Source organism: Mastomys coucha, unplaced genomic scaffold (genome assembly GCF_008632895.1).
Source record: "Mastomys coucha isolate ucsf_1 unplaced genomic scaffold, UCSF_Mcou_1 pScaffold3, whole genome shotgun sequence".
NCBI lineage: Eukaryota > Metazoa > Chordata > Mammalia > Rodentia > Muridae > Mastomys > Mastomys coucha.
Genome location: NW_022196909.1, coordinates 20579657 through 20592446, shown reverse-complemented (window position 1 = coordinate 20592446; position 12790 = coordinate 20579657). Strand labels below are relative to the sequence as shown.

The 12790-nt window shown below is 44.7% G+C and overlaps 1 protein-coding gene across 2 annotated transcripts in view; it reads left to right on the top strand.

Moving 5' to 3' along the window:
• The first annotated feature begins 10995 nt into the window (after window positions 1-10995).
• Sim1 (SIM bHLH transcription factor 1) overlaps window positions 10996-12790 on the top strand; it is an 88424-nt gene continuing 86629 nt past the window's right edge. The window contains exon 1 of one of the 2 annotated variants that reach the window (XM_031346620.1): window positions 10996-11420. The gene's annotated coding sequence lies outside the window, so the exon portion shown is untranslated. Of the gene's footprint in view, window positions 11421-12495; window positions 12753-12790 lie in introns of those variants that run through there. The other variant, XM_031346619.1, reaches the window with a different exon arrangement.

Below are 12790 nucleotides of genomic sequence, written 5' to 3'. Positions count from 1 at the left end.
ATCCAAATGCATTCATTCAGAATATAGCTTGCAGCATTCCTGTAATATATCATCCCCTGGCTTGAAGCAGAATAGACACACTCCTTCCTGAGAACCCAGACACCCTGAGGCCTTCTGCTGACAAGCATGGGCAGTTCAAAGCCCTCTCTGACAGTAGCTGCTATCTTTGATTTTACAGCTGAGAGCACAAGAGGTCAGTAACTCCAGGGCAGAGGTAGTCTAGCTGTATTGTAAATCTTTTCTGTGCTACAAGAAGCAGAAAAGGACAAAGGGATTCACAACTTGTAAGTAAGGCTATGAATTTTTTTTTTTTTTTTTTTTTTTTTGGAGGAACATCACTTTAAGAGGTGAGCTGGTCCTTCCAGATTTGAATGGGCTCAGTGGCCTAAGGCTTGTCCTTAGCCTAGCCAACCACACTCACTCCCTAACCACAGGATGCATATTTCCCAGAGTGATGGGACAGGACATCTTGGGAACCTCTTTCTAAAACAGTAAGGAGTCTCCTCATAGTTCCTTCATTTTTAAAATATAACCATCTTGCTAAATATGTTTCATGAACACAGCATTGAAGTATTGCAGTAACGTATGTCTATGATCCCAATACTTGGGACTTAGAGACAGGAGGATCAGGATCCAGTTACATACCTGCACCTGTGTGTGTTACTGAAGAGTAAGTTTTTTTTAATCATTTGCTGGACCAAAGCGTATATTCAGATTAAACTTTAATAACCACTGTTAAATTGTTTGCTCCAAAGGCTGAAATGTCTTTTGTATTGAATGTCATTCCCTCTCTCTCTTGCATTCCACCTGTACGCTAGGCTGCCTTTATTACAAGTTTTCACTTCCTTCTCACTAACAACAAATCTATACAGTTCATTAGAAATCCCTGTTGGATGTCCTGTCAAGTCTGTCTAGATTCTCCCCACTTTTCAGCACTGAAGTTGCTCCTTGATGTTGAAGCTCTGTTCTTTCCTGGAGTGGCCACCTTCAATCTCACATACCTTCCAACTGTTCTCAAGAACCATAAAGATCCTGTTGAAATCAAATTAGATCTTTCAAGCCTTCTGCCCAAGATCCTACAAACTGTCCTTTGTATGTGAGTGAAAACTTATGATGGCTTCTAGGGTCCTCCTGTTTGGTGATTCACACACACACACACACACACACACAGACACACACACTTTGCCATGCCTCTTCTGTATTTTGTTTCTGAACTATGTTCACATTTCTAGTCTAGGCATCACATTTTTAGTAATTCATTGAGATCCTAGATACCCTTATGTACACACCTTAGAACCTTGGGTCCATAAACCACCAACCAAAGAGTACGCATGAAGGGACCCATCGCTCCATCCACATATGTAGCAGAAGATGGCCTTGTCAGTCATCAATGGGAGGAGGGGCCCTTGGTTCTGTGAAGGCTCAGTGCCCCAGTGTAAGGGGGAATGCCAGGACCAGGAAGCAGGAGAGGGTAGGTTGGTGAGCGGCGGGAGGGGAGAAGGAATAGGGGCTTTTCAGAGGGGAAACCAAGAAAGGGGATTTTCATTTGAAATGTAAATAAGGAAAATATCTAATAAAAAAAAGAACCTTGGATTCAGATATTCCCTTTATCTTGATAATCCTTTTGATGAACTCCTTTACCCCCTTCAAATTGCTTCAAGTTGTTTCCTTTTTCTCTAAATCTACTCTTCAAACACTTCAACCCCACCTTGCTCTTCTCTTTGCCCACAACACTTAACTGTTGTTTGATAATTAACTGCTTTTGCTAGCTTTGTTGTATTGCTCCCTGCATTGGAATTTAATTGTCATATAGGTAGGCTTTACTATTTTGTTTGGTGAATATTTCCAAATGCCCAAAGCAGGACCTAGTATGTGGTAGATACTAAATAAATGTTTATTTAATTATAATTCTACTGCTTTCACTATTGCAATGATGAAAACAGATCTGCAGTGTTGACACAGATACATTCTCTTTATGGGAGATGGTGTACTGTGACTTTTAAAAAGTAACTTTCAAAGTAAGGCTGCTGGGGTTAGAAACAGGGTCAGGTACAGATATAACCAAAAAAGAAGTAATATGAGGAAAACACATGTGATGAAAACTGCATGGAACACACACACACACACACACACACACACACACGATGGTATAACTAGAGGAAGCTGAATAAGGGTTGTGAATAGTGCCAGTGGCAACTTGCACTATAGCTCTGAAAGAGGTTAACACTGGACTAGGTTGGATGAAAGTTACACTGAATTCTACACATTTCTCCACAACTTCCTATCAATCTGTGATTATTTTCAAAATGAAAGTTAAGGAAAAGAGCTTTAGGAGGAAATCCGTGCCTCTTCCTTCGGGCCATAGATGTTTCAGCTTCCTTGATTTTAATTGGGGTGTTCGTTCTCTCTTAGTTACTCTATTTTTTCTAGTTCATCTACTTCCGTCCCACTTGGTCTTCTGGTTTTAATGGTCTGTCTAGCAATGTTTGATTAATTACTGAAAAATTCTGCTCAGGAATATTGTGACTATTAGATCGTATGTTTGTTCTAAGAAACTCCCGAGCTCTTTGTCCTCCAGTCTTTCCATTTGGAAACATGGGGAAATGTCATCTGTCCCCCTTTTCTCGGGATTGCAAACTCATAGAAGCTTCAACTCCTTCTATGGGGAAGTCTCGGTTCCATGTGGAAATGAAGACTAGGTGAACCCTTCATCCTTGAGTGCCCCACACTTTCCAGCCATCCTGTGTGTGCTCAGTACACAGTTTCACTGGCCAGGGTCCAGCTCATTATAAGAAGATCTGAAAGTCCCCTATGAGATACAGTGTTGGTGATCATTGAGGCGCTGATGGCTGATAGACATACTGTCAATTACAAGCCAACACTGCCTGACCTCAAATTTCTAACTATTCAAGGCCAGAGGGGTGTTTTAAGGTTACATTTTAGAACTACATAAACTAAATATTTAATAGCATTTTCAAAATAGACATACTCAAGTTATTTTGAAAGTATTTTCCCTTGAATTTGACCAGTCTGTTTTCCAACCATTTTCCACAGGATAGTGTACAGTTCCAGGTAAGACACTTTTGTCGGTGCTCCCCGCGCCCATGTGCCTGTCTCGTTTTCTTCATTATAACACCTACTTTTCATTTTCCAGTTTTCTTTGGAATATGCCCTCACAACTTGCTGTGTCACTTCTATTCTTTTAGTCACCTGAAATAAAAGTCTCTTGTTTGTCCATTCACAACTGAAATTCCTGCATGTTGACTTCCAAAGCAACATATAGCCTTGGAACAAGACAGGAGGCACTGGCATGGCTGGCATTACACCAGACGGACATTGCTTTCATACAAACTTGGGGAAAATGCACACTCTGAGTAGAATACGGAACTAAGGCAGAACCAAATGTCAGCTTTTGGCCACAGAAGAGGCATAACCTTCCCAGTATGGCCCGGGAGTTCCGGAAATGGACCAGGAACACAAGCTTGACTCCTCTTTACTGCCGTACACAATTCCATCATTGTCTTACTATGTATCCAAAAGAGGTTGCTTGAGTTGTTTGAAATAGAAGTCACCCACCCATCCAGGACAATAAGAAATTATAAAGCAGACATAAGGTTTTACAACCCTGTCCTTAAACAGATTTCTTCACAATCATGCCAGGTAGTGTTATACTCGTGGGAGTATTAGTAACTAGCATATCCCACCATTTTAGTACATCACACTTCTCTCTCTTTTTTGAAAGGAATGTTGGCTGCTCATTTCTTACATAGGTTTTCTCCAATGTAGTGGTCCATTCCTAGCATCCCAACGCCAACCCCTGCTATCCAGAACCTGTTCAATGCATGGACTGTAGTTGAATGAGAACATTTGACTCTTGTCATTTTGCGGTGGGACACACCCCCAGATTTTCTCCATGATGTGGTACCAGCTTTGGGCATTTCTCATTCCATGTCCGTCTCTGTCAGCTAGTCTGAGAATTGAGCCAGAAACGCTTGACAAATCGCCAGCTGCCTCACAGTTACAGGTGGTGACGTATCCCTGCTGCAGCTGCTTATCCACGAAGCTGAAGGTTAAGACTGTTCCCGACATGCAAACTAGGGAAAACCCCACATAAAGCACCAGCGTCGGACAGAATATCAGACAGGCAATTTTCAACTGAAACGCCCGTTATTAGAAGTCATGTGGAGTCAGGAGTTGCCATGGAATCCATTTGTGCCTAAACCAGCTCCTCCTGCTGGAATACTTTCTCATTATCATGTCTTTCTGATGGGAGGGGTCCGGGTGGGAAAGAGAAAGAGCATTCTTCAGTATGTAATAATGTATTGGGTTACACTCTGATGGACTCACAACCCCCAAGCCGAAGAAACAATTAAAAATTTCTAAGAAGAGTTAGTAGAAATTTTTAATATCCATTTTATTGCTGTCTGATTTGCTACGGAGGTTTTGTTTTCCCCGTGGCTTTGAATTATTTAGGGAGAACACATGATGGCTTATGGCATGATATTTATCATCTCAAATAAGTTATTGGATCTCCAGGAGAGAAAATAAATATAAAAGCAGATCTAAGCCTTGATAGGCTGCACATTTGCCGTACATGTGTTTTCTTCTCTTCTCTCCTATGTATCATTTTTATTTAGATTCTTAACCAAGCCATGATGGCTTTTCTTCAGTAAAACTGCTGGGTAGGATGAAGCTTTCCCCTTGTTTCCTCCACATCATCCGTTCCAATCATGAGAAGTGATAGTGTGCCATATGCTAATCCTTGAGTTCTTTTATGAGGAAGTCCCCGTGTGGTTGCAAGTAAAATAGAGAAATAGGTTGATCAAATGTCCACTTGGGACAACTGAATTTCAAAATACACAGAATCTATCTAGAAATTAGAAAGTATGTTAGCATATGTACAATATAATTGACTATAATTAGTCAGAAGATCAGCTGGATGAAGAAACATTAGAATTATGTTTGCATATTTATCTCACTCTGTGTTTTGCATTAAAGAATGTTTAGTGTGTTGTATTTAAAAAGAAGTGGGTCGATGCCTCCTGAACTTTGAACCTGCATTCCTGGGTCTACTTGTCAACATTACCAGCAAGCATTCCTCCTATGTATTCAAACACCTTTATCAATTTAAACCTAGGCCCTGTCTTTTCTCTTTCTCTCTTACCTATGGGACTGTGGTGCACCTGAGAACCAAGAAGTCAACATCCTTCAATATTTCTGAGTTGACAGTTCACAGGAGACAAACTCAAAGAGCTCTTAGACTAAATCTCTCTAGCAAGTGGTGACTGGTGACTTTCATTTGCCAGAGAGGAAAGAGTTAAACTGTGGCTCATTACAGGGTTGTGCCACTTCATTGCTTGTGGGTGTATCAGTTCGGATAACATTCCTGGAGAGCAGGTTAGCAATGTTAATCACAGGCACAGATCTATGTGGCCTTTGACCCTGCCACTCTACTTTTAAGAAACTGTAGCTAGGTAAATGATATGGGCACAGTGCTGTTCATGGCAATATTGTGATAACAAGAGAACACAAATCTAAGTGCCTCAGTGGGCAACATGGTAAGCAATTTTCCCTTGTACATATACTTAAAATGAATGCTGCATGGATGTTTATGAAGGAAACAATGAGAAAATTATCTGAATACTGCCATAGAAGTGAAAATTTAAGGTGTAGAATGATGTATCTAAATCAATCTTAGCCTGGCAGTGGTGGCGCATGCCTTTAGTCCCTGTACTTGGGAGGCAAAGGCAGGCAGATTTCTGAGGCCAGCCTGGTCTACAGAGTGAGTTCCAGGACAGCCAGGGCTACACAGAGAAACCCTGTCTTGAAAAAACAAAAACAAAAACAAAAACAAAAACAAACAAAACAAATGAAAAAGCAAACAAAAAAATCAATCTTAATGTTTTCTTGAATATACATAGGGAACTCCAACATTAAAAGTCGAAGTAGCTGTGTAACATCTGACACAAACTGGCAATCTAAAGGTGCATCTGCTGGTATGCATCTTGCTTTAAATGTCATCTAATAATCTGAATTTCCAGGTAGGTCAGGTGTTAAGCAATGATTCTGGTAACCTAGTTGACTGGATTTTCCACTTAGCTTCAGGGTGAATGGACATTATGAGAGCACTGAGGGGCAGACAGGTTCTGTCCCAGTAGGAGAACTCTGGTTTCTGACCTTGCCTTACACCTCTCTAGATGACCCCTAAAGAGGATCAGAAGGCATATTGTGTTAACTGTAACTTCTTTTGCGATCAGAAGAAAAAAATAAAGAGAAGTAATTATATGATAATGAATCGATCCTAAATTGTACTCATCTTTGTATCAATACAATTGTAAAATATAACTTTTGTTTTATTTTATTTCATTGGTTTTTCAAGATTGCATTACCCTGTGTAGCCCTAGCTCTGCTCTAACTCAGTCTATATACCAAGCTGGCCTCAAACTCAGAGATCTACCTGTCTCTGCCTCCTGAGTGCTGTGATTAAAGGTGTGTGCCACACACATACACATACACATACACATACACATACACATACACATACACATACACATACACATACACATACACATACACACTGTAGCTGGCTTCAGACACACCAGAATAGGTATCAGATCTCATTACAGATGTTTGTGAGGCACCATGTGGTTGCTGGGAATTGAACTTAACCGCTGAGCCATCTCACCAGCCCATAATACACATATATATTTAACATTTTCTTAATGTCATGAAAACATGACAAAAATGGCTACAGGTCAATAAAGTTCAGTTGTGATAATGTGATCTGAGCTGAGAGGATTACAGCTTTTCTAGAAGAGATGTAAAGTCAATGCACCAAGGTAGGACTTATTCCTTAGTAACAACTCCGTACTCAGCACCATACAGGAACACCTGGAAAACTTCATTGTTTATTTTTCTTTAAAACACAGGAAAGGGGCTAGAGATATGGCTCCGTTGGTAGAGTACTTTTCTTGAATACATGAAGTCCTGGGTTCAATTTGCCGTACTGTGAAAACTGGGCAAACAAATAAACAAAAACCAAAACAAAAACTGCTGGACCAGGGACAAAGGAGCCAGCTGCTGAGCCTGCAGATCTGAGTTCAATCACAAGGCCCCACGGGATGGAAAAGAAAGAAGTTACTCCCATAAGTTGCCCTCTAACCTCTGCCTGTGCATCCCTCCACCACCACCCATGCACAAGAAACAAAACCTTGAAGAAAAGAAATGAGATCATCCAGAGGAACCATGGCCACCAGCTATCTTTCCAGTGTGTTTTAGATGGGTTGGCCCCGCATTCTCTGTCTTCCTTGTAGCCTGGCCGAGAATCCTGAGCTCTGGGACTTTCTGAGGAAACCTTGAGCACATCCATCCCTGTTTTCCTAACACCAAAGTCTCTGAAGAGGTGTGGTCTGCCCTGGGGTTTTTGTGCAGGCCTGTAATCCCTGAACTTTGGAGACACTGGCGGGTGATCTCTGTGAGTTGGGAGTCTGTCTACACAGTGAATTCTATAGTAAGACCCTGTCTTCCTATAGTGCACTGGGGGTGGGGGGAGGTTGGGGTTGGGGTGGGGAGATGATCTGCATGGTACTTTTTGCCCTTGTTTGGGGCTTCTCTCCTTTCTGGGGATACAGTGGCCAACAACCAGCCAGAATGCGCCATCTGCAGAGAATCTCTCCTTGCTCAAGGGCCTCACCTAGACAGCCATGTCACTTTATGCTTATGATCCCTCAAAAAGGGATTATCATTCCAAACCCTCCACCCCTTAGAGCTTCCCAGGAGGCTAAAGGGTTTTGAGATTGCAGTTCCTTTGCTAGCCACAGCAGCAGCAATTGGTAAGGGACAATTTCTATGGAAGTAGTCTTGGCATTCAGTATTTTAAGTAACCTATCTGGAGACTTTCAGAGATGGCATACTCCCATGGTAGAAGCAGAAAGGCAGTCCCTATCCAGGAGACATTCACTCTCAGCAGTGAGGTACTTGTCCCTGGAGGGTTCCTCGAGGTTCCTGTCCTAGGGCAGCACCCTAGGTAGACTAAGCAATGACAGCCTCCTAGTATCCACACTGGTCCCAGGAGCCCTAAATGTGGGAACATCACTTCTTCTGCCAACTAGACTTGTGGAGCATTATATTACACTATCTGCCATAAAATGTTATGTTCTTAGGTCAGTGTGAGACTAGAGGACCACACTTAAATGTCTCCTTCTGTCCCCAGCTCTACCACAGGTTACCCAAAGGATTGGTTAGGTTTGGAAGTAAGATTTACTCTCTTGAAGGAACCTACTACACCAAAATTGCTTACCTACACTTTCTAAAGAGCTCAGGACCAGGCTGGCAACATAGTTTGGGGTTCACTGGCACTAGCAGATAAAAGAAAAAACTGGGGCATGGGGCAGGAGAAAACCTAGAAAGCTAGTCCAAAGACACTTCAAGCCCCGAGACACTTCCCAGGCCACTGGCCATGCGCAGTCCATCTTTGCTCGCTGGGAAAGCACTAGGCGGTCTCAGCCAGCTTATTTAGCGACCTTACAATTAAGAAGAGGGTTAGGACCCACTTCTCTAGCTTCCTAGGGTACGTATCATTCTTAGCTTAAGTTCTGTAAGGAAACAAGGGGGAAGCGTATCTGCTCCCTGAGCGGTAGGCTCCCATCAGCTTACAGCTTCAGAATGCCCAGAATCCATTTTCAGTCCCTGCAGCTACAGCCTTTAAACACATTTCATTTGAAAGTGTAAAAGTTGTGCTTGCCCATACAATGATGAACAACAGAAGCAGCGGTCATTGTTCAGCAGCCAGTTCAAGGTTGTATTTTAGACTATGGTCTCAAAATGTGGATGGAAAAAATACCCAGAATATTCAGGGAAACAGTACAAGATCTTTACTTGCATGCATCATTCTTGTTTTTCAAGTTGGTGTTATTTTCCAGTTTGTAGCCAGTGAACTAAACAGTTTTCTGATATTTCAAAGGTCAATTAAGGCAGATACATGGGTAACAACTCAGGAAACTATCTACTTCTATCTCTTTATTTCTCCCCCCTCCACACCCTCCCTGTCCATTCTCAATGATTCCTAATTAGAGAAGCAACATTTACTGAAATTTCTAAAATATTAATTTTGACTGTTTTGGGAGGTTTCTTTCTTTTTCTCTTTCTTTCTTTCTTTCTTAATGACAGGTTTGACAAAGAGCCATTCAACAATATAGCGACTTCAACAGCACTGTAAAAATCTACCTGTAAGTCCGAGAATTAAAGAAAAATGTTACCATTTCTGAAGACCTTAGTATTTTCCTAGACTGTTCTGTGGTAGATAGTTGAACCCTGCATATAACTCAACCTGCTTAGTGTGGCCATCTTCAGAGGTTGTATCGATTATAAATATACCTTTCATCATAATCTTGCAATTAATTAAAATCCATATCTATGTTCTTTGTACATCTGGGAAGACAGAACCTGCACTCACAGAAAGAACAGTGCCTGTCTGTAACAGTGTATCTGTGGCAGCCTGACAGGAATCCTAAGATTTAGTTCTAGGATGACTGCGGCTTACAGGGAGGCATGAAAGAAGTCTGTGGCAAAGCAGGAGTTAGCACTTCCATGCAGGTCCGGATTGCAGCGCTGAAATCCACCTCGGTGACTTGTGCTGGGATTCCCTCCAGCGTTCATTTCTTGGACAATCTTAGATTTGGCGTTTCTACTTAGGACTTTTTCTGAAGAAGAAAAAAAAATCAAGAAAGGTTAGCCCGCCCTCCTGGTCGAGGCTCCTCCCTGGTTTTCTGCACTTGGCTGGCAGCACAGGCTCTGTCAATTCCCGAATCCACCCGGGGATCCTACTGTGCCCACACCGCCACGGTCCCGGGTGTTTTGCTAACGAAACTAGAGAGCCCGCCACGCCCCCACTCCAGGCTCCAGCCAGCCAGCTTCCCGGTGCCTCTGGAGAGAGAGGGACTCCCAGGCTGTGAGTCCTCTTGGGTCAGGAAAAGAGGGGAGGTTAGTGCCTCTTTGGCTTTGAGGTGGATGCTCCTGAGGTCTCCGTGCCCTGGGAGGCCACAAGACGGCTTGGCACTGGTGGCTGCTGATTGCCGGACTCTTTCCTCTTGGAAAAGTAGTTAAGGGTTAGCTCTCAGACTCAGGAAACTCGGTTCCCACGCCGGAGGAGGCAAGCGTAAGCACGTGGGTAACACCCGAGGTTCGGGTTCCTAGCTGGTGTCCCAGGCTGTCAGGGAGCGCGGGCGACCCTGGCATGGAAGACAAGGAGGCCAGTTCCAGCTCCAATTTGAGCGCAAAGATTAGAAAAACAGGTGTTTCATTGCCTGGCTTAATTCAGTCTTCCAGTAAACGAGGCTCTGCTAGTTATCTGCCGAAGCTTTAGCGAGGGGCCATCACCTCTGGGCCAGGCGTTAACTATATTAAAGAAGGTCTCCTGGCTCGATGAACAGCTGAGCTTCTGGGGGAGGAACTTGTCGGGATCCTCAGTACAGATGTTTTGCCCTCAAGACTTCCACCTTCATTTTGTCTGTCTTTGCACTGAGGCAAAATACCCAGTGCCTCTTCAAAGGCGTAGGTTGAAAAAGCCTGGCTTGCGCGGCGGACTCCTCCACCAACCCCCACAGAGGGTAGGATCAGGTTTCAGATCCCAGAGAGGCATTTCCACAGCCTGCGCTTCGTTTGAAGTAGAGATGGGGTGTGAAGTAAAGGCAGGCTGCACAAATCCTGTCCAGGGCACAGTCGAAACAGAAAACCGCTGCTTAACTTTAAGGTACCTACCACTGTTTAGTTTGGTGGCTGCTCTCATCCTGAGTTTTGGGCCGGTTTATTGGAAAAGGGAGTCACGAACGGGTTTTTTTTCAGACACCGCTGCTAACCGCTGCCGCCTTCACCATTGCCACCACCACCCCAATAAGAAACTTGACGTTATCTGGCCTTTTTGGAATCTTGATGAGAGCCACAGGATATCTCTACCTGCCATTGACAGTGTATCATTAGATGGACTACGATCCGGAGCCCACCCAGAGCTAGGCCTCTAAGTGGCCACAACCACTGGGGAAACCACTCCTTTCTGGATTATAACCCTGTTAGGTGGTTCCAGTTTTGAAACACCTACAGTCTTAGTTTAGTTCGTTTCCTTTCCCTTTTCCAGGTGTCGCTCAGATGTGTAATTATTCCTCACACCCCAGAACGTTTCCCATTGTCCTAGGAGCTCCCAATGTCCTTACTGCCATTGGGAAGCAGCGACAAGGAGGCGACAGATGTCTTATTTTTCAATGGACATTCTTAAAGGTGAACCAAGTATCAGGATGGCACACGACTCTTCAAAGAATTTACTTTTTCAGAGGCAAAAGGAGCGGGGCGCACGGTTTCTGGTGCATTGCTGATTTCTAAGGCGGGTGAAGCCCGGGAAGAAGTCGGTGAGCTTTCATTGTCTTAAGGTAAACTTAGCCTTTTTTTTTTTTCTTTTTAATTGCGATCTGTCATTGCCTCTGATGAGATGACTGAAAGAGAAGGCGCTTAAAACAGGAGGGTCTTTAAACTACAGTTTTCCCCCAGAAACAGTACTTTGAAAACAGTTCGTTTGAAAACTGAGCTGTACACCTTACAAGTTCGCTCAGTTACTGTGTCCTCTGTAGAAGGAACACTCGTGCTGGTCTTTTGTATCTCAAAATAAAACCCGCAGAGTTGTCCCAACAGTTTAGATAGTAACTCTGTGAGACGTCTATATGTACATCAGTTGTTCGAACATTCTGGGCTTCTTCTATCACATCCTTCATCTGACTACCCACTCGCTGGTTCCGGTAGGAAACTGCCCAGCAGACCCATTCGTCTTGTATCAGCCACAAACCCGAATCATTTTGAAAAAAAAAAAAAAGCTACCCTTTTTCGAATTAAAGGCGGGTACTTATTTCATCTGGCGATGAATTTTGTCACAGTGGTGTCAGGGTTAAAAAAAAAAAAAAAAAAAAAAGTCCAGCGTCGTTCTCCCTCACCCGGTCCTGCAGGCATGAGGCGCGCAGCCGTGGGGAAATCCTGGCTACTGTCTGGGATGCTATCGCAAGCATTCCTGGAGCCCCCGGCGAGCCAGCGCCGGCAAGGCCGCACGCTGTGCGCTGACACCCGAGTCTAGGGAGCACGAGTGTCACTCGGCACGCGGAAGGCCTCAGGGTTTGGAGCGGCGGCGGCGGCAGCGGGGCAGCGGCGACCCCGCGCCCGGGGCTCATTAGGAGCGGAGCTGCCAGCCTTACTGTAGGACCCGAGCCGGGAGCTCAGTCGCGTCGGAGGGAGGTGGGCAGGGAGGAGGGAGGAGGCGCAGGGAGCATTCGCGTCACTCACCCCGATTGGCCAATGAGCGCCGCGCCTCGGGTGCCTCTGACCAATAGGAAGAGGGGGAATTTGTGAGTGGCATTGGAGAGGGGCGGGAGAAAGGGAACCTGGGAGCGAAGTTGAAGCTAAACCCGGTAAGCTATAAAGAAGTTACAGGGGGGCGCTTTGGGCTCCCAATTAGGAATAGTACCGGCTCCCAACCACTAACGGAGGACTCGGACTCGGAAAACACCTCGCTCGTTCCCCAAACTGTGTCCTCCTCCCACTGCTACCTCCCCCCCTCCCCCATTCGTGTCCATGGGAAGGCGGCCCAGGCACACTCTGCGGGGCTGCGGGTGACAGCCGGGGAGGCTGCGGCTGAGGCTCGGCGAGCGCGCAGGCTGGAGAGCAGTTAGGGGGTCGCGGGAGCCTCAGCAGCCTCCGCGGCTCTGGAGGACCTGAAGGTAGGTGAGGGGCCGAGAGCACCCGGTTGATGCCCAAG